A 23,504-nucleotide genomic window follows, 5' to 3' on the forward strand; every position below is an offset into this window, starting at 1 on the left:
CATGATGAGTTTTTCTGGGAGCAGTTAGTTGTTCTTTAGATAGATATATAGTGGTCATTAAGCAATTGCAAGTTTCAAGTTTGATTAAGTAGTAGTAGTAGTGGCATGTGATGCAAGAAAGCAAATGTATGAGCTTATGCAGCTTCAGCCAAAAAAAAAAAAAAAAAAAATCACACCATTCCCTCCAAATGCCTGTCCAGTTCCTCCTTAAATTTATTCAACTTATCAAATTCCACAACGACAGATGGAAGTTTGTTCCAGCTATTAACCACCCGCTGGCTAAAGGAAAATTTCCGCACATCTATTCTACATCTGTCTTTTCTTAATTTGAATTTATGCCCCCTTAGATTCGTAATCTGAACAAGTGGAAGGATCCCATCAGAATTCAGCGTGCTCAACCCATTCAAGGCCTTATATACCTCAATCAGATCACCGCGCAGGTGCCTAGTCTCCAGCCACAGCAGTTTGCAGAACTTAAGCCTCTCTTGGTACGAGGAACCCTTCATTCCCCTCACCAATCTTGTTGCCCTTCTCTGTACACGCTCAAGTAAATCTACATCCTTCCTAAAATGAGGCCTCCAGACCTGTCGCAGTACTCAAGCCGTGGCCTGACCATTGCCTTATACAGAGGGATAATCACCTCCTTTTCCCCGCTAGCAAAATTCCTATATATCATTGACAAAACCCCATGACCTGCCCTGGCAGCCTGTCTGCATTGCTCAGAAAACTTCATATCTGCCTGCACAATTACTCCCAGGTCTTTTTCATTTTCTACCACCTTAAGTGTAGTACCACACACTTGGTACGTTTCTCTGGGGTTACTTCTACCCATATGTAGTACTTTGCATTTGTCAAGGTTAAACTTCAGTTGCCACTTCTTATCCCATCTGCCCAAATTATCTAGATCCTGTTGCAGTAGCACACTGCCATTACTGTCATTAATAACCCTGCCAACCTTTGTATCATCTGCAAACTTCGACATTAAGCCTGATATACCTTCATCAATATCATTGATAAATATACAAAACAACAGTGGCCCTAACACCGAACCCTGTGGGACTCCACTAATAACATTAGTCCAAGAAGAGCAGCACCCATTGATTACCACCCTCTATTTTCTAGCACTTAACCATCCTTTTATCCATTGTAGCAACTTACCCTCAATACCATTCTGCTCCAATTTGTACAATAGTCTTCCATGCGCAACAGTGTCAAAAGCTTTCCTGAAATCCAAATATATGATATCAAAATTATTTTTCGCATCCAGTTCCTTTGTAACCACATCATAATATCCTATCAAATTTGTCAGACAAGACTTTCCCTTAACAAATGCATGCTGTGTCTGAATTATTGCTGCAGTCTTGTCTAGATGATCCTGCAATGCATCCTTAACCAGCGACTCCATTATTTTACCCGGAACAGAAGTTAAACTAACTGGTCTGTAATTACTCGTGTCACCCTTCGATCCCCCTTTGTGAATTGGGGACACATTTGCACATCTCCAGTCCGTGGGAACCTCCCCCGAGTCCAAGGATGCTCTCATAATTATGGCCAAGGGTCCGCTTAGTTGCCTTGCCGTCTCCCCCAATATAACTGGATAGATCCCATCCACCCCAGGTGCTTTTCTTACGTTTAACTTCAACAATTTCTCTTCCACTTTGCTCTCGGTTATTACAAAATCATTAAGTATCTTGCTACAATTTGATAACCTTCTGCCATTTTCAAACCTTAATAATTCCTCACGTGTGAATGTAGATGCAAAATACTCATTCAGTTTGTTTGCTATCTGAGCAGGATCATCAACAGTCGAACCATCGATGTCAAGTGGACCGATCAGATTCATCCCCTTCCTTTTAGAGTTTATATAAGTAAAGAAATCCTTGCTGTTTTTCTTAGCATGTTTTGCCAAGGATTTCTCATAATCTGCCTAATTATTTAATGTAACATTGTGTTACAATCTTTAGTGTAGTTATGCATGAAATTAGATTCACTCTAAGAATGAATAATGCTAAAAATGAGCCTTTGCTACAGGTCATCAAGTTTTAAAGAAGTGTTATTTCTCCACCTGAGATGTGTCTGAACCTTATGCTGTGACTTAGTAAAGCGAGTGCTGACCTCCAGATCACAGATTTCAGATTAAACCAGTGATTGTCAAACGTTGTGCATAGTAATGCATTGTCCATCATTCATGGACTCTGAAACAATGGAAAGAGGCCCTTGGAAGCAGTGAGTGCAGAGATGGTAGTAGTAGTGGCATGTGATGCAAGAAAGCAAGTGTATGAGCTTATGCAGTATCAGCCAAAAAAAAAAAAAATAAAAAAAATCACACCATTCCCTCCAAATGCCTGTTCAGTTCCTCCTTAAATTTATTCAACCTATCAACTTCCACAATGACAGATGGAAGTTTGTTCCAGCAATTAACCACCTGCTGGCTAAAGGCAAATTTCCGCACATCTATTCTACATCTGTCCTTTCTTAATTTGAATTTATGTCCCCTTAGGTTCATAATCTGAACAAGTGGAAGGATCCCATCAGAATTCAGTGTGCTCAACCCATTCAAGGCCTTATACACCTCAATCAGATCACAATTTCTCTTCCACTTTGTTCTCAGTTATTACAAAATCATTAAGTAGCCTGCTACAATTTGATAACCTTCTGCCATTTTCAAACCTTAATAATTCCTCATGTGTGAATGTAGACGCAAAATACTCATTCAGTTTGTTTGCTCTCTGAGCAGGATCATCAACAGTCGAACCATCGATGTCAAGTGGACCAATCAGATTCATCCCCTTCCTTTTAGAGTTTATATAAGTAAAGAAATCCTTGCTGTTTTTCTTAGCATCTTTTTCCAAGGATTTCTTGTAATCTGCCTTCACCTGCCTAACCTCCTTTGTGACCTGATTACAGACTAGCTTATAACTGCCATAGGCTTCTGAGTCGCTTGATAATTTATATGCATCCCAAGCATTTTTTTTCTCTGTTAAGAGTCTCATTAGTTCATTAGATAAATATTTAGGCCTAAATCTTGAACAATATTTCTTAATAGGTATGAAACTTTTAGTAGTTTCCATGATTAATTCCTTGAATGCTTCCCACTTAGAATTTACTGTTGGTAACATCGTCAGTAGATCCCACTGTACAGAATTTAAAAACTGTTGGGGACCACTGTACTCACCTTTATGGAAGCAAAAACCCTTTCCTTTACACCTGATGGTAATTAAATCTTTAAGTAAATCCAGTACACTGTGATCACTAACATCTAGTGGTTCCTTTATCTGCAAATTCTTAATACACGAATGGTCACTGCTGATAACCAGATCAAGAGTATTACTTTCTCTGGTTGCCTCTCGAACATGCTTCTGCAGAAAACAATCATCCAATAAATCCACAAAAGTCTGACTAGTGTGTGAGAGACCAATCCACAAGTTCTAGTCAATATCTGGGAAGTTAAAATCCCCCATTTTAAGACATTCTCATTTACTAGCCCACTCTATTTCTCTGTATTCTTCATTGTACTTATTCGAGTCATTTGGCCTATAACACACTCCTACTCTTATTTTTGCTTTCGCAATGCTTATGTCACACCAAACTGAAACTCAACAGTGCACTGTTCATCTGTATCAACTGGATGCGCTTCTTTTGATAAATAAATTTGACCAACACTTCAAATTCATCCAATTTATTTACTATACTTCTAGCATTGGTATACATGCAAGCATACATGCTCCTATTCCTAGTTACCCTAACACATCCCATATACCCATTAAATATACGAGAACAGTAAATCTTAATTGTTTATACAGTAACGTTAGAAGTGTCGTCAATAAAATGAGCGAATTCGAACTGCTGGTTAAAACAAGTAACGCGGACATAATAGGGCTTACGGAGACGTGGTGCCACCCGGAAATTGGGGATGATGAGTTTCAGTACGGCTTGTATAATGTATTTAGGAAGGATAGAGTAGATAGAAGGGGTGGTGGGGTAATGCTTCTTATCAGAAGCAGCCTGAGTGCGACGATAGCTTCCCCAGATTCAGACATTTCACATGCTAGTATAGAGTCTGTATGGTGTGAGATAGTTGGAAACAAAGGTACAATGCGAGTAGGCGTAATCTACAGACCAGGTGATTGTGAAGACTATGACAAAAGCCTCTACATGCAAATGGAATGGGCAAGTAAGCGTCAATGCCTTATTATGGGTGATTTCAATTTGCCTCTAATTGATTGGAGTAAATGGGAAGGAAACTCGACATGGGGAACAAAATTTTTAAATCAACTAGATGACTGTTATTTGTATCAACATGTCAGGGAAAGTACTAGAGAAAAGAATATCCTAGACCTCATCATCACACATGAATCAGATGACATAACAGGGCTGACAGTAGAGGAACCAGTAGCAGGAAGTGATCACGGAGTTCTACGGTGGATGATGACGAGAGAGGTAGCAGAAGTAAAAGGCAAAGGAATGGGTTTTAATTTCAGAAAAGGAAATTACGATGCCTTAAGGTACTACATGGCCTCTATTAACTGGGTAGATATCGCGCAGAGAATGAATACAATTGAACTGTGGTACGCTTTTAAAACATTAATCACAGATGCCTTGAATGCGTATATACCATTAAAAAAATACTCCACGAGAAGGGTTCCAAGTTGGATGAATAGTGAAGTTGCCACATTACTTGAGCAGAAAAAGGTGGCATGGAAACGTTACAGAGTAATAAAAAGTACTGAAGCCTATAACAGCTACAAGGTGATGTGTAATAGAGCCACAGAAAAGGTTCGACAGGCAAAGGCAGTTTATGAGAAATCACTAGCAAACAGAGCAAAGAGGGGGGATAAAGAATTCTTCACATATATAAATGCCAAGAAGAGCAGGACAAACCAGATCGGACCTTTACGTAAGGGAAAGGGGATAGTAATAAATACACCAGCTGCCGTTGCAGATGAACTCAACAGTTATTTTGCATCGATATTTACAAATGAAAAGCCTTTTGTGGCAATGGGAAATTGTGGGAGCGAAGTTAAAAAATATGTAATTAATGATATTGAAATTTCGCAAGATTATTTAATGAAAAAACTTTCAAGCCTACAGACTAGTAAGGCTCCTGGAGTTGATGGAATATACCCTATAATCTTGAGAGAGGCGGCAAGCGAGTGCATTGAACCACTGAGGCTGGTTATGCGAGCATCACTAGACTCTGGGGAGATTCCCTTGGATTGGAAAAGTGCAAATGTATCTCCCATACATAAGGGTGGCTCTAAAAGTGAAGTGGGAAATTATCGACCTGTCAGTCTGACTTCAGTAGTAGGGAAAATCATGGAGGCATTGATCAAGGGTGGAATTCAGGATCATTTGGATAGAATTGAAATTCTCAAGGATACTCAGCATGGTTTTGTAAAGGGAAAATCATGTTTAACAAATCTGGTTCGCTATTTCGAAAGGGTCACTCACGAGCTGGATTTAGGAAATAATTTCGACATTGTTTATTTAGATTTCAGCAAAGCTTTTGACTCAGTCCCACATGAGCGGTTGCTTTATAAGCTGGAACAGGTTGGAACCACTGGGAAAATCCTTAGATGGATAGAAGGATGGCTTCAGGGCAGGAGGCAGAGGGTTGTGATAAATGGCTATTCCTCAGATTGGGTTGATGTAAGAAGTGGGGTTCCCCAAGGATCAGTATTAGGACCACTGTTGTTTTTAATTTTCATAAACGACATTGATGAAGGGATAGAGGGCGTGATGTCTAAATTTGCAGATGATGTTAAAATTGGTAGAGTAGTTAATGATCACTGTCAAGCTGAGCTTCAGAGAGACCTAGATAGACTTCAAGAATGGTCAGAAAAATGGCAGCTGTGCTTTAATCCAACAAAGTGTAAGGTATTACACCTGGGAAACAGTAATCCCAAAATAACTTATTCACTTGGTGGAGTTCAACTAAAGCCAGTACTGGAGGAAAGGGACTTGGGTGTTACGATACGGTCAGACATGAAATTCTCTGAGCATTGTAAACAGGTTGCAAGGAAGGCCCATGGTGTCCTATCGATGATCTATCGAACTTTTACAAGTAGAGATAGGGACGTGATAATCCCATTATATAAGGCCTATGTTAGACCACACTTGGAATACTGTGTTCAAGTATGGAGACCGCACCTAAAGAAAGACATCGAGCTTCTTGAAAGGGTGCAAAGAAGGGTAACTCGCCTGGTGAGATCGGCAAAAGGGCGTCCTTATGAAGAAAGACTTCGAATATGTGGGTTGCAGAGTTTGGAAACTAGACACCTTAGAGGAGATTTGATTGAGGTGTTTAAGGCTCTGAGAGGCATCAGTAAAATGAATGAGGACAAAATTTTCAAGATTATAAATGATGCTAGAACTAGGGGACATAAATTCAAGTTACGCGGGGAAATGTTTAGATTGGACTGCAGGAAGTTTTATTTTAGCCAGCGAGTTATAAATTACTGGAATAAGTTGCCTTCATGGGTGGTGGAGGCCGACAGTTTGGGGAAATTCAAAGGTCATCTGGATAGTACTTTCGGGTAAGGGAAGCGCATAGGATGATAGGATTAATTTCCTTTTTATTTAATTTTTAATTTCATTTTATTATTTTTATTTATTTATTAATTATTATTTAATTTTTGTTTTTATCATTGTTTTGTTCGGATTTTTTTTTTTTTTTTTTTTTGGCTGGTGCAGCATAAGCCATAGGCTTTCTTGCACCATACGGCCGTTACTAATACTAATACTAATACCCACCTAATTCAGGATGACTGCCATCCGTCCCTAAAACCCCGCCAACACTCCTCGCTCCAGGTCGCTACTTATTCTAATAGAAGTTTTGCAAGAATCACCTTCACCTCTGCCTACGGCTACTGTTAAACTATTAGTCCTTGTATCCCCACAAGTTATCAGTTTTCCGACCCACCTAACACTGCCTCGATAGCATCAGCAAATATTCTTGCACCCTTTCTATTTAAGTGTATCCCATCCCTGCAGAAGCAGCATAGAACTGCTCAGTTGCCAGAACAATTGACACATCATATGCCTGAAGCTGCACTATTTCACCAAAATAAGTTTTTTTACACATAGAATTTTTAGGCCTACATTTGAAGTACAGTATTTGAGGCATTTTTTGACAGATATATCAGTGCTTTCATCAACTGTTAACATATGAAAATCTGCTCAAGCTATTTACTCAGTCTTTTCTTTTAGAACAATGCTGTTGATAATCTCCAAAAATTCAAACACAATTTTTGCTTTGCCAACTATTAGAAAATTTCACATACTTTGTCATATGTTCATTAATGTCTTGGACTGAGAGTAAACATTATCCATTTTAATGGTTAACAGAACACTGTAGATAAGCACTTTAATCTTCTCTGGGTTTGAATGTTTTCATTCTCATTCAGCTGGACATTCACTCATAAACAGTACCCCTATAACTGGTAGTGAAGGATTTTTGGTGTCTGAGTTTTTGTACATTGTTGACACGTGATTTGCTTGTGAGATAGCACTTTAAAATAACAAGTTTCTAAACCTTGTCCCACCTCTTTCCACTAGCAAATTCTCCTGAAACTTTTGCATCATGACAATACAAACAAACACCATTTTTTGAATCAAACATAAATATTTCTTGCAACAGAACATATATCCAGTCATGACTTTAAAGAGTAGCAGTCTCTACTATTTCGTTAAGATGCACTTTTATGTAAATAATAAAAATTTGAAAACAATTAGTCTATGTTTCTATGATATCAATGTTCAGTGATGCTCACCATCAAACTAGAAAAGGAAAAGACTGTTGTGAAGCATAGAGAGTGTTGCCAACAAACATCACTCGAATGTCTCCAAATAGAATGCTAAAAGTAGAGTGGCAAAAATAATGCAGACAGCCATGCTGGGCCTCTCACATCCAGCGTTATGTGGTCAGTTTTGCATTTTAAAATTGATGACCATGTTTGTTTTATTATTATTTTATTTATTTTTTTTTAGAATTTAATTTTTTGTTTGCAGTTCCATTTCCTATGTGCGCTGATTTCAAAACCTGTGTGTTCGTGCATGTGTGCATAGCTTAGAGAGAGAGAGAGAGAGAGAGAGAGAGAGAGAGAGAGAGAGAGCATTGTTCCACACTACAGACTAGATTCTTTAGAAAACATAATGAAAATGCGATTGGCAGAGACCTGAGAACTTCATCCGATCCTGAGTGATGAAATGTGATGAAAGAGAAATCAGAGGCTGGAATACACTCTACCAAGATTAGTATTAGTAGTGGCAAACAATGCAAGAAAGCAAGCCTATACAGCATCAGCCAAAAAAAAAAATAAATAAATAAAAAAAACTTCCCATTTCACATCCATTCCCTCTAATAGTTTTTTATAGCTTTTGAATTTATTTAAACAATTTGCTTTCACAACAACAATCGGCAGTTTGTTCCAGTTGGTGCCTCCGTAGCCAGGTGGGAAGGAGCAGCAGTGAGTAGCACACACTTCTTGATTAGACCGGGGTTCGAGCCCATCATCACCAAATACGGAAGATGCGAAAAGGTCAGGGAATGACTAACACATATTCCTGGAGCAATATGGCCTTAGTTGCTAATACTCCTAAAAACCAAATAACAAACTTTGTTCCAGCAATCAACAACCAGCTGGCTAAAGGCAAGCTACTGCACATCTGTTCTGAAACCATCCTTCGTCAGGTTGAATTTATGCCCTTTCATGTGTGTAGTCTGAGAAAGAGGAAGAATCCCATTGGCAGCGAGCTTGCTTAATCCATTCAAAGCCTTAAACACCTCAATAATATCACCTTGCAGATTCCTAGAGATTTGCAGAACTGAAGTCTTCGTGGTAAGGGCAACACAGAAGACTTCAGTTCTGAAAATTTATTGTTTCCTTCCCTTTGTTCCCCTCACCAATCTCATTTGAATACTACGATGTGGTCACAAAGGAACTGGATGAAAAAAATAATTTTGATGTCATATACTTGGATTTCAGGAAAGCTTTTGATACTGTTGCACATGGAAGACTGCTGTACAAATTGGAGTGGTATGGTATTAAGGGCAAGTTACTGCAATGGATAAAGGGATGGTTGAGTGGGAGATGGCAGAGAGTGGTAATAAATGGATGGATACTGCTTTACGTGGACTAAAGTTATTAGAGGAGTCCTCCAGGGTTCAGTGTTGGGCCCATTGTTGTCTTGTGTATTTATCAATGATATTGATGAAGGTATATCAGGCTTAATGTCCAAGTTTGCAGATGATACAAAGTTTGCCAGGGTTAGTAAAGACAAGACAAAGTAAAGACAGTATGCTACTGCAACAGAATCTAGAAAAGTTAGGCAGATGGGCTGAGAAGTGGCAACTGAAGTTTAATATTGACAAATGCAAAGTACTCCATATGGGTAGCAGTAACCCAAGAGAAATGTACCAACTGTATGGTACTACACTCAGGGAGGTGGAGAATGAAAAAGACTTGTGGGTAATTGCATAGTCAGATATGAAGTTCTCTGAGCCTGATATGCCATCTTCAATATCATTAATAAATATGGAAAACAAAAGTGTGCCCAGGAATGAACCAATTAGACCATGAAGGGCAGTACACATTGATGATCACTCTCTGTCTTCTCCCACTCAACCATCCGTTTATCCATAGCAGCAATCTGTCCCTAATTTATATAAAGGGAACTCGTAGATAACACTCGATACCGAAAAATAAATATAGCGTTATAACTGTGTTAAGATACAAGTTTAAGGTTTTAATTTTGTTCTGAAATTGTAATTTTATTGACATTTAAATCGAAATCATGACTCTGACCAGAGCAGCAAAGCAAAAGGCTCAAGCTAATGGGAGTGTTGTGATTCAGGGGAGAACTGAGGGGGGCGGTTGCCCCCTGAATCACGGCCTTTTAAGATGCACTGTTTGCTTGATGTTTGCGGGGCAATCGGGTACGGGACATGATACTGCCATGGGGGATGTCTTTGTGTGTGCACGATGCAAGGAGTGCAAGGAAATTAGGCGACAACTCGGCGTTGTTATGGGCCTATATGAGACCTTAAAGGACAGGGTGGATGCCCTCGAAGGAAATAAATTGAGGGGCCCATCAAGCTCTCAGCTGCCCACATCAACACCAGAGCTTGGACTTGGTCATCTTGCAACACAGAGGCAGCCCCCAAGGCAGAATGCGCTGGTCCAACAGGAACTAGTAGTTGTTGGTGACTCAATTGTCAGGGAAACGGGGAACATGCTTTGTAAAAAGGATAGGTGGAACAGGACCAGGGTATGTCTGCCAGGGGCAAAGGTTGATGACGTTGTAGAGCAGATATCATCTTTTAAGGGCACAAAAGGTGATATAGTTGTACACGTTGGCACTAATGATATTAAGAGTAGGAGACCAGCGGAATTACTTAACAAGTACAGGTCACTGTTGAATAAAAGGCGAGAATTAGGGTTGAATTTGAAAGTGTCTGCAATTCTGCCCAGACACGATAGGAGGGAGTATATGATGAGAGCCTTGTCGATCAATTCGGCCCTGGAAAGATTGTGCAAGGCTGAAGGGGTAGAATTTTTTTCAGCCTGGACTGTACTTGTTAACAGGAGAGATTGCTTCTACAGGGATGGGATACACTTAAATAGAAAGGGTGCAAGAATATTTGCTAATGCTATCGAGGCAGTGTTAGGTGGGTCGGAAAACTGCTAGCTTGGGGGGAGACAAAGACTAATGGATTAACAGTAGCCACGGGCAGAGGTGAAAGAGATTCTTGCACTGCTTCTATTGGAATGAGCAGAAGCCTGAAAAACAAGATGCAGGATATTTCAGAGACTGCTGGAAGTCATTGCGGTACAAGTAAACACATGGGTTGTGTTAGGGTAGCTAAGAATAGAAACAGGTGCATGTATACTTGCGTGTACACTAATGCTAGGAGTTTAGTAAATAAATTTGATGAATTTGAGGTATTACTCAAAACATCAAAGGCAGATATTGTTGGGATATCAGAGACGTGGTGTCACACAGATATAAGGAATGCAGAACTGGAATTTGGGGAGTACAACGTCTACAGAAAGGATAGACAGGATAGGAAGGGAGGAGGGGTTATGCTATTAGTTAAAAAACACATAAAATCCAAGGAAGTGAAGCCAGTTGACATCGCTGGACAGTGCAGTGTTGAGTCAGTTTGGTGTGACATAAGCATAGGTAAATCAAAATTGAGAGTAGGAGTGTGCTATAGGCCTAATGACTCTGATGAGTATAATAAGATACTGTACAGGGAAATAGAGTGGGCCAGTAAATCAGAGAGTCTTATAATGGGGGATTTTAATTTCCCAGATATTGACTGGAATTTGTGGGTTGGTCACTCACACACTAGCAAGGCTTTTGTGGATTTATTGGATGATTGTTTTCTACACCAGCATGTTCGGGAGGCAACTAGAGGGAGTAATACTCTTGATCTGATTATCAGTAGTGATTCTTCATGCATTAGGAATCTGCAGATAAATGAACCACTGGGTGGCAGTGATCACAGTGTGCTGAAGTGGGATTTACTCAAGGAGGTAACTACCATCAGAGGTAAAGGGAAGGGTTTTTGCTTTCGTAAAGGAGACTATGCTGGTCTGAGACAGTATTTAAATTCTATACAGTGGGACCAACTGATGATGTTACCAACAGCAAATTCAAAATGGGAAGCATTCAAGGAACTAATCTTGGAAGCTACCAGGCTTTACATACCAACCAAGAAATATTGTTCAAGGTTCAGGCCTAAATGGTTGTCAGATGAACTAATGAGACATATGGCAGAGAAGAAAAATGCATGGGATACATACAAATTAATGGGTGACGTGGAAGCCTATGATAGATATAAGTTGGTCTGTAACCAAGTCACAAAGGAGATTAGGCAGGCAAAGGCAGATTATGAGAAATCCTTGGCAAAGGATGCAAAGAAAAACAGAAAAGAGTTCTTTACCTATTTAAACTCAAGAAGGAAAGGGATGAATCAGATTGGTCCACTGGATGTTGATGGTTCAACAGTTGAGGATCCTGCTCAGGTGGCTAACAATCTAAACGAGTATTTTGCATCTACATTCACACATGAGGAGTTATTCAGGAAGGGGAATGTCGTAGGTGAAGTAAACATTGGCAGTGAGCTAGATGATTTTCTAATAACTGAGAGGAAAGTGGAGGAGAAATTGTTGAGGATAAACATAAAAAAGGCACCCGGGGTGGATGGGATCTATCCAGTTATATTAAAGGAGGCAGCAAAGGAAGTAAGCAAACCCCTAGCCATAATTATGAGAGCTTCTTTGGACTCAGGGGAGGTACCCATGGACTGGAGATGTGCAAATGTAACCCCAATTCACAAAGGAGGATCAAAGGCTGACACAAGTAATTATAGACCTGTTAGTTTAACTTCGGTTCCGGGAAAATTAATGGAGGCACTGGTTAAAGAAGCACTGCAGGATCATCTGGACAAGAATTCAGTTATAGCTCAGACACAGCATGGGTTTGTTAAGGGCAGGTCTTGTCTGACCAATTTGATTGGATACTATGATGTAGTCACAAAAGAACTGGATGCAGGGAATAACTTTGATATTATATATTTGGATCTTAGAAAGGCTTTTGATACTGTTGCGCATGGAAGACTGCTGCACAAATTGGAGAAGTGTGGCATTCGAGGCAAATTGCTGCTATGGATAAAGGGATGGTTGAGTGGCAGAAGACAGAGAGTGGTAATCAATGGACACTGCTCAACGTGGACTAATGTTATTAGTGGAGTTCCTCAGGGTTCAGTGTTGGGTCCATTGTTGTTTTCTGTATTTATAAATGATATTGATGATGGTGTATCAGGCTTAATGTCCAAGTTTGCAGACGATACAAAGGTTGGCAGGGTTGTTAAGGACACTACTGATACTATGCTGCTGCAACAGGATCTGGAAAGGTTGAGCAGATGGGCTGAGAGGTGGCAAATGAAGTTTAACATTGACAAATGTAAAGTACTACATATGGGAAACAGTAACCCCAGATCAACGTATCAACTCTGTGGTACTACGCTGACAGTGGTAGAGAATGAAAAGGACCTGGGGGTAATTGTGCAGGCAGATATGAAGTTCTCTGAGCAGTGCAGACGAGCTGCAAGAGTAGCTCATGGTGTCTTGTCAATGATATACAGGAATTTTTCTAGCAGGGACAGGGATGTGATTATTCCCTTGTATAAGGCATTGGTCAGGCCACACCTTGAGTACTGTATACAGGTCTGGAGGCCTCATTTCAAGAAGGATGTAGAGCTGCTGGAACGAGTACAGAGAAGGGCAACAAGATTAGTGAATGGAACAAAGGGGTGCTCTTACGAAGAAAGGCTTAAGTTTTGCAAATTACAGAGCCTGGAGACTAGGCATCGCCGAGGTGATCTGATAGAGGTGTACAAGGCTTTGAATGGCTTGAGCATGCTCAATGCCGATGGAATTCTTCCTCTTGCTCAGAATAATCACCTGAGAGGGCATAAATTCAAATTGAGGAAGGACGGATGTCGGATAGATGGGCGGAAATTCGCCTTTAGCCAGCGGGCAGTTGGTTTGTGGAATAGACTTCCATCGCTTGTTGTTGAAGTTGATAGCCTAAACAAATTTAAGGCTCAGCTGGACAGGTATTTCGAACGAATTGAGGGGTGAAATGGGAGTAGTGGTTGTTTTTTTTTTTTTTTTTGGCTGATGCTGAATAAGCTTGCTTTCTTGCATCATATGCCTCTACTAATGCTAATGCTAATGCTAATGCCATACTGCTCCAATTTGTACAGCAGTCTTCCATGTGCAACAGTATCAAAAGGTTTCCTGAAATCCAAGTCTGTGATATCAGGATCATCAAACCCATGCTGTGTCTAAACTATAACTGTATTCCAGTCTAGATGATCCTACAATGCTCCTTTAACCAGTGACTCCATTATTTTTTCTGGAACAGAAGTTAAACAAACAGGTCTGTAATTACTTCATTACACTGTGATCACCCTTTGTGAATTCAGGATATATTTCCACATATCCAGTGTGTAGAGACTTCTCCTGAGTCCAAAGGTGTTCTCACAATTATGGCTAAGGGTTTGCTTCTCTCCTTTGCTGCCTGCCTTAATATAATTTGATAGATCCCATCCATCCCTGACACCTTTCCAATGTTTAACTTCAGCAGTTTCTGTTCCACTTTCCTCTCAGTTGATACAAAATCATTCAGTTCTCTCTATTATTATTATTTTTTTCCATATGGCACAAGAAAGCTTGAAGCTTATGCTACACCATCCAAAATTCCCAAGTTACCCTGAGAGAGAGAGAGAGAGAGAGAGAGAGAGAGAGAGAGAGAGAGAGAGAGAGAGAGAGAGAGAGAGAGAGAGATGTAGAAAGGAATCACCAAGAAAGCGAAGAATGATGATATCCGGCTCAGGACCCTGGGTGTGCCAAGCCCACACTCACCAGATGTGAACCCGTCATATTAATTTGCTAAACTTGGCATCTACCTCCATAAGGAATTCCTCATGTGTAGATACAAAATACTTATTTAGTTTGTCAGCAACCCGAGCAGGATCATCAACAGTTGCAATATCGATATCAAGTGGGACCAATGTGATTCATCCCCTTCCTTCTAGTGCTTATAAAATAAATCTTGGCAATCTTTACCAGGGATTTTGTAAACTTGGCTTGCCTAACTTCCTTTGTATCTTGATTGCAAACTTGTTTATATCTACCATAGGCAACTTTATCACCTGATAATTTATATGCATCCTGTGCATTTTTCTTCTCTGCCTCAATTAGTTCATGTCATTAGTTCATCTGACATATCCATTTAGATATAAGCTTGGAATGTTATTTCTTAGTTGGTACGAAAAGCCTAGTAGCCTCTGAATTTTTCCCTGAAATCTTTCCATGCAGAATTTGTTGTTGATGGCCCACCATATAGAATTTAAAAAACTGTCTTAGACAACTGTAGTCTCCATTACAAAAGCAAAAACCCTTCCCTTTACCCTTGATGGTAGTTGTGTCTTTGGCTAAGGTAAAGAAAACCTGCACGAGAAGCATGCAAAAGTTCGATGAAATTTACTGGTAAAAGTACTTTGCCGTAATGGCATTTGTATTGTTGCTTGCTCGGTAAACAGATGGGTGTTATCGGTCTGGAGTATAAGTTGAATCCCATGGGAGCTTGAAACCCTCCCAAAGTGGAGAGTAGGGGTAACTTGGCCTTTTTTCTTTAGAATCACTAATTGAATTAACTAATTGAATCACGAACAGAGTCATATTGGAAGTTCTGTCATCGTATAAAAAATGTAGTTTTACCTGTAAACTTTTTCAAAGTTTGCCATGCTTCTTGTGTGGGCTTCCTTTGCCTTTTTTTTTTTTTAATAAACAATTTATCCACTAGTCCACCAGTGATTGTAAAGAAAAAAGGTCAGGTTACCCCCTCCACTTTGGGAGGGTTTCAATCTCCCATGGGATTCAGTTTCTACTCCTGACTGGTAACACCCACCATCTGTTTACTGAGCGAGAAACAATACAAATGCTGTTATGGCAAAGTACTTTTACCAGTAAATTTCATCAAACTTTTGCATGCTTCTCATGCAGGCTTTTTTTACCTTTGGCGTGTCTTTAAGTAAATCTGACAACACTATACTGTGATCACTGGAAGCGCTGATAATCAGATCAAGAGTTTTGCTCTCTCTTGTTTCCTCTCTAATATGCTGCTGTAGAAAACAGTCATCCAGTAAATCTATAAAAGTCTTTGTGTGTGTGAGTGACCAATCCACAAGTTCCAGGCAATATCTGAAAAGTTAAAATTCCCTCATATAAGATGTTTCAATTTACTTGCCCACTCTATTTCTCTGTACAGTGTTCATTGTCCTCTTCAAAGTCATTAGGCCTATAACACACTTCTGCCATTATATTTGCTTTCCCAGTGCTTAAAAAAAAAAAGTAAAGCTAAACTGCAGCCATTATCATCCCTCTGCAGAATGGAAGCCTCCTCAACAATTTGTTGTTCAGGAGGCTTCAAAGAGCATGTGCTACTGCACTCCCGCTCCTGACCACCTGGCTATGGAGACCTTGCTTATGTCACACTAAACTGACTCAACATTGCACTGGCCACTTGTGCAACTGGATGCACTGCCTTAGATTTTGTGTTTCTTAATTAAGAGTATAACTCCCCCCATCCTGTTTGTCATTTCTGTAGATATTGTACTTTCCATATTCCAATTCCACATCTCTTATATCTGAGAAATAGCATGGTCTGTGATATCCCAACAATGTCCATATTTGATGTCTTGACGAAAACTTCAAATTCATCACATTTATTTTCTATACTTCTAGCATTGGTGTACATGCAAGTGTTCTTACTCTTAGTTATTATATTTTTCTTATTATATTATATTATATATTTCTTACTCTTAGTTATCATAACACAGCCCATGTATTTACTTGTTCCCTGATGGCTCCCAGCAGTCCTTGAAATCCCCAGCAACTTGCTTTCCAGGCTGCTGCTAAATCTATTATTCTATGAATCTCCCCAAGCTAGCAGTTTTCCAACCCACCTAACACTGCCTTGATAGCATTATCAAATATTCTTGCACCCTTTCTATTTAAATGTATCCCAACCCTGTAAAAATAGTCTGTTCTGTTAACAAGCACAGACCATGCTGAGAAAATTTCTATCTCAGAAGCCTTGCACAATCTCTCCAGGGAAAAATTAATTCATAAGGTTCTCATAATATATTTCTTCCTGTCGTGTTCGGCACAATTGCAGACCCTTTTCAAATTTAACCTTAACTGGTGACTTTTTTGACGTGAATAAGTCTTTAAATTCAGTCCGGTATAGGGGGGGTCTCTACGAAAACTCTAGGGACCAAAAAATGGCAAGATTTGTCGCACTTATATCTCGTAAACTATAAATAATAATCTAATGATTTAAATTTTGTTGAATAGAGGGTTTATGTCCGTATTTAAAATGGTGGGTAGTGGGGGTGTGCAGCTGTGAGGGGTAGCGCTTGCGCATGAACACTGAAAATGGTGACGCTGCGCGACGTTTGGGCAGTGTAACTTTGGATTGCAAAGAGATAGGACGTTGAAATTGGTGTCAATTTGTAGAGAATAACAGGATCTACAATATTATTTAGCAATAATAACCGATAAAATTTGTAAAGTTATAAGCCGATAAGTGTGCCGAGTTGAAAAAATTTTTCATAATGTTGAAAAAATTAAAAATTGCAAAGGAAATATGAACAGAAATGTAAGAAACGTATATCATTGGAAAGAAAAATTCAAAAGTTGAACGTGAGTTTAACTTGAAGTACATTTCTACATCACCCACTACTCTGGGCAACACTTGTATATCTTTAACCTTTGTAAGAAACATCGATGTAAATACTATGCCATATGTATCTTACTTCTCCCATCATCGGCTTTTGATAAATAAAATTATACTTCACTTATAACCACCAAGACTTTATTCATTTACATCTTACCCTTCCTTTTATAACACAAAGGTGGTTTGACACCTTCTGAAACTTCTAGACTAAAGCAGAAACACATAAGCACAACATCTTTGTCTCGCTATTGAAAAATGTTTTGGCAACTTTATTTTTTGTCACTATTGGAAACATATTTGGCAACTTTATTTGCAGTAAATGGTCTACTTTGCCATGATATTAATGAAGTTTTTAGGGAATTGTCACAAATACATATGACATCTGAATGGCACTTCTTCATTGACTGCTCACAACAGACTTTGTGTTCTCTTGCATAAGTGGAACTTAAAGCCATCCATCTCAATTTCTCATTCATGAAGGAGACATATTCCTTTAAAGGAAACATACTGTAACATGAAGACACACTCTAAACAATTCATTGCAGCCCTCATCAATGGATTATCTGTGGCAACCTCAAAGTCAAATGTATGTTAATGGGTATGCAAGGAGGATTCACAAAATATTGTTGTTTCCTCTGCCTGTGGGACAGCCATTTTATTGCTAATCACATATCAGCTGGTAACAAAAGTTAGCAGTTAGAATTGAATTTGAAAGTGTCTGCAATTCTTCCTGATGGTCCTGATGGTATTTCTCCACTTGTTCTCAAAACCTGTGCTCCTGAACTTACTCCTATTCTTTGCCGCCTTTTTTCACTTTCTTATTCCAAAGGTGTTTTTCCTTCTGCTTGGAAATTTGCTCATATCCAGCCAGTTCCTAAAAAGGGTGGCAAATCCCTCCCATCCAATTATCGTCCCATTGCAATTACTTCTACTCTTTCTAAAGTAATGGAGAAATCAATTAACCGCCAACTCTTAAACTACCTAGAAACCTTCCGTCTGATCAACAATCGCCAGTATGGATTCCGTCAGTGTCGATCCACTGGTGATATTCTGGCTTATGTTACCCATTTATGGACTAATTCAATGGAAAGGTTCGGTGAAACACAAGTAGTTGCTCTTGACATCTCCAAGGCTTTTGATCATGTTTGGCATAAAGGTCTTCTAAACAAGCTTCCATCTTATGGTTTGCCAACTGTTTTTAGTAATTGGTTATCCAGTTTTCTCTCTGATCGCTCACTGAGGGTGATTGTAGATGGCTCTCCGTCTTCTAACTTCTCCACTAATGCCGGTGTCCCCCCCCCAAGGTTCAGTTCTTTCCCCCACTCTTTTCCTCTTGTATATTAATGACCTTCTTCCATTGACTGAAAATCCTATCCATAGTTTTGCCGATGATAGCACATTGCATTCCACTTTCCATTTTGAGAAACCTTGTCCTGCTCAATCAGCTTCAACTTCTCGAAAATCTGCTACCAATTCCTTAAATGCCGATCTTCAGGTAATTCTCCAGTGGGGCAAAGACAACTTAGTTGATTTCAACCCTTGTAAAACTCAGTCTTGTCTTATATCTCGCAAAAAGGATTCTTCTGCTCCTATGCTTATCTTTAGTGACACTCCGATTTCTCGGCAAAATGATATATCTCTTTTGGGGATTACCCTGACTTCTAATCTCTCTTGGCACAAGCACATTACAAATATTGTTTCCTCTGCATCTAAAAAACTTGGTTTTCTCTTTCGCTCTCGGCGCTACTTTTCTTCCAAACAGCTGCTCATTCTGTATAAATTGCAAATCCGCCCAGCCATGGAATATTGTTCCCACATCTGGGGTGGTGCCCCCAAAACCTCTCTCAGGCTTCTTGATTCCATTCAGAAGAGGGCAGTTAGGTTAATTAATGATTCATCTCTAACAGAGTCTCTCCACTCGCTTTCTCATAGATGTACTGTTTCTGCTACATGCCTCTTCTACAGATACTGAATTGGCTTCTATAATTCCCGCTCTCTCTTTCAAAACAGTCCAAACACATGCTGCCACCAGCCAACATTCATTTACTGTCCAACTTTCAAACCCACATAACCAACTTTTCATCTTCCTCATTTATTCATTCAACTGCCGTTTTCTGGAACAACCTTCCTTCATACGTATTTCCTGAAAAATTACAATCTACAGAAGTTCAAGTCCAATGTCAACAAATATCTTCTTTCGTCTTCTCAACCTCCAACCCAAGCACGGTACTAAGTACTGTAGGTTCTAATACCTCTCGTGTTTGGGGTTCACATAAAAAAAAAAAAAATAAAACATTAAAGTGTCTGTGGTTATTATTGGGCACTGCTCTTCCTCGACTAATGTTATTGGTGGAGTTTTCCAGGGTTCAATGCTGGGTCCATTGTTGTTTTCAGTATTTTTCAATGATAAAGATGAAGGTATATCAGGCTTAATGTCTAAGTTTTCAGATGATACAAAGGTTGGCAGGGTAGTTAATGAAAGTCATCAGGGTGAGCTACTGCAATAAGATCTAAGAAAATTGGGTTGATGGGTTGAGAAAATGGCAGTTGAAGTTTAACCTTGACAAATGCAAGGTACTCCATGTGGGTAGTAGTAGTAATAACCCCTGAGTAACTTATCAGCTGTGTGGTACTGTACTCAGAGTAGTGGAAAATGAAAGGGCCTTGGGGGTAATTGTGCAGTTTGATAAGAAGTTCTGTAAGCAGTGCAGACAGGCTACTAGGATAGCTCATTGGGTTTTGTCAGTGATGTGCAGGAATTTTTCTAGCAGGGGTAAGTATGTGATTATCCCATTGTATAAAGCAATGGTCTTGCTACATCTTGGGTTCTGCATGTAGGTCTGGAGGCCCCATTTTAGAAAGTATGTTGATCTGCAGGAACAGGAGGAGAGAAGGGCAACCAGACTGGTGAAGGGAACAAAAAAGGTGCTCTTACCTAGAAAAGCTTCACTTCTGCAAATTGCAGTCTTGAGGCTGGACACCTATGGGGAGATCTGATTGAGGTATTTAAAGCCTCGAATGGATTGCGTAAGCTGAATGTTAATGGCATTCTTCCACTTGCTGAGACTACACTCATGAGGGGGCATAAAGTCAAGTTGGGGAAGGATGTTTGCAAGTTAGATGTGTGGAAGTTTGCCTTCAGCCAGCAGGAGGTTGATTGTTGGAGCAGGTTTCCATTTGTTGTTGTGGAAGTGGATGGGTTAAATAAATTCAAAGAAAAACTAGACAAATGCTTGGCGTGTGCAGTTTAGTGAACCATGTAGGTGTTTTTTTTTTTTTTTTTTGCTGATGCTATATAAGCCCATTGTCTTGCATCAGTTGTAATTACAGTAGACTGTCGAAATAACGGCACATTTGATATAATGGCACATTGAGATTGGATGTTTATGTACGTTGTAGACGTCTTGTAGTGCCGGGAAAAAAAGAAAACAGCAAATCACGTGATTACTTTTTTGTTTAAATTTGCCATTTTGAAAGTGAATTCTGTACTGATATCATGCATTATGGTGTTGTTTTACATTTATTTTAAATTAAAACCCCCTCACCATGGCTCCTAAAGTTAATAAACCTCATACAGAGAATCAAAAAAGAATAATTGAGAACATTAAAGCTTAGTGACAAACTTGATATAATAATAGAAAATAGAACGGGTGTAAGTAGGAATGTATTAATGGCAGAAAATAACATTGGATTGTTAACATGTTTATTGTTTTTTATGTGCAGTTAATAAAATTGCATTCTTAATTTCTCTATTTCTTATTTTGCTTCATTATTTCTGCATTCAATATATTAATAATAAAATTTTCTAGATAACGGCAAAATCGAAATAATGGCATCTTGAATCCCTGAAGGTGCCGTTATTCTGAATGTGTACTGTACTACTACTGCTACTACAATGAGCCATAAACACATATCAGCCAGTAACAAGTATTGTGTTCCATTAATGGAACCAGTGAAGATTTGCCTTACACCTCTCCGCATTAAACTTGGCATAATGAAGACTGTTTTAATACAGTGGGTAAGGTGAATTTGAGAGGTTTTCTTTACTTAAGTTAGAAATTTCCAAAGGTCGTCTCAAAAGTGAATCTTTGTGGTTCTCAAATCAGAGAGCTTCTGCAGGATGAAATCTTTGAAAAATGACTTAATGGCCTAGAATATATGTGCTAGTATGGTAGTCTTTAAAATGGCTTTGTGGAAACATTTTGGGTAACAACAGGTCCTCCATATACAAAGATGAAATGTATATTCCCAATGTATATAATATAAAGAACTGGGACATTGTATGTCGGTGCAAATTCATTTCTTGATTTGCATTTAGACTTCTTTACTGAAAATTTTGGTATTGTGAGTAATGAGGAGGCAAATGATTCCATAAAGATGTTATGTTAATGTGTGCTAAAGGAAATCATCTGCACAACATTTTTAAATTATACATATCTTTTTTAACCCTAGTGTACTGTTTATTTTAACTGTGTATATATAAAGTGTATTGGGTTTAAACTATGAAAGTGTAATTTTCATGGCTTGTATGTTTTACAATGAAATTATCTTAACTTATGCAATGAAATTATCTTAAATCTGGGTGCGAGGTTAGCCTGTGCGGTTGTAGCTCCTTGAAGCTCTTCGAACAGAGAAGTTTTTCCTGATTTATTTTCTGATTTATTAGTTTAAATTGTCATATTAACTTATTTTCTAGAGTAGCTTTATATTCCTAGTTACGATACTTAGTTTAAAGTTTAACTTAGACAGAGATTTTGTAGGTATTACTTAGTATCGGTAACGGTATCAAATCCACGTGTCACAAATTGAACGAGAGGTCTTTTTTTTTTTAACCAAATTTAGTCGATTTATTAACCAATTGTTATATCAAATTATCTTCTATAAGTAGATTATAGACCTAGTCAGGATCCTTAGATTATTCTAAATTGAGATAGCGAGATTTGGAAGCTAATCAATACTTACGAGTCCGTAGAAGTACCGTTCGTGAATTCCTGCCATTTTTACAAGATAGCATAAGCTTAGTGTAGTATAGTGCATAATATAATATTGTCAATTAATCAGTAAATCTATTAATCTTGATAAACTTTATTGTCAATTAAATTGTATTTTTAACTCTATATATATATAACGACTTAATCGTAACAAATAATTAATACATAACTATAGTGGTACACGTGATACGGAAGTTGTATAAAGGGGAACTCGTAGAAAACACTAGATACCAAAAAAAAAAAAATAATAACGTAACTGTTTTGGGATATAACTTAAGGATTTAATTTTTGTTTTGAAATTTTATTGAATTAAATCGGAATCATGACTCCGACCAGAGCAGCAAAGCAAAAGGCTCAAGCTAATGGGAGTGCTGTGGTTCAGGGGAGAACTGAGGGGGGCAGTTGCCCTCTGAATCACAGTCTTTTAAAATGCACTGTTTGCTTGATGTTTGCGGAGCAGTCGGGTACAGGACATGATACTGCCAAGGGGGGATGTCTTTGTGTGTGCACGATGTAAGGAGTGAAAGGAAATCAGGCGACAACTCAGCGTTGTTATGGGCCTTTATGAGAGCTTGAAGGACAGGGTGGATGCCCTCGAAGGAAATAAATTGAGGGGCCCATCAAGCTCTCAGCTGCCCAAATCAACGCCAGAGCACTTGGGCATCGCGTGACACAGAGACAAGCCCCAAGGCAGAATGCGCTGGTCCCACAGGAACTAGTAGTTGTTGGCGACTCTATTGTCAGGAAAACGGGGAACATGCTTTGTAAAAAGGATAGGTGGAATACGACCAGGGTATGTCTGCCAGGGGCAAAGGTTGATGACGTTGTAGAGCGGATATCATCTTTTAAGGGCACAAAAGGTGATATAGTTGTACACGTTGGCACTAATGATATTAAGAGTAGGAGACCGGCGGAATTACTTAGCAAGTACAGGTCACTGTTGAAAAAAAGCCATGAATTAGGGTTGAATTTGAAAGTGTCTGCAATTCTGCCCAGACACGATAGGAGGGAGTATATGATGAGAGCCTTGTCGATCAATTCGGCCCTGGAGGGATTGTGCAAGGCTCAAGGGGTAGAATTTTTTTCAGCCTGGACTGTACTTGTTAACAGGAGAGAGTGTTTCTACAGGGATGGGATACACTTAAATAGAAAGGGTGCAAGAATTTTTGCTGATGCTGTCGAGGCAGTGTTAGGTGG

At 39.1% G+C, this 23,504-nt stretch overlaps 1 protein-coding gene across 2 annotated transcripts in view; it reads left to right on the forward strand.

Annotated features, from left to right (window-relative positions):
- LOC150078032 (putative phosphorylase b kinase regulatory subunit alpha) overlaps nt 1-23,504 on the forward strand; it is a 608,767-nt gene that overhangs the window by 100,214 nt on the left and 485,049 nt on the right. The window lies entirely within an intron of this gene.

The sequence above is a fragment of the Mastigoproctus giganteus genome, chromosome 11 (genome assembly GCF_048544385.1).
Source record: "Mastigoproctus giganteus isolate SK-2022 chromosome 11, ASM4854438v1, whole genome shotgun sequence".
Taxonomy (NCBI): domain Eukaryota; kingdom Metazoa; phylum Arthropoda; class Arachnida; order Uropygi; family Thelyphonidae; genus Mastigoproctus; species Mastigoproctus giganteus.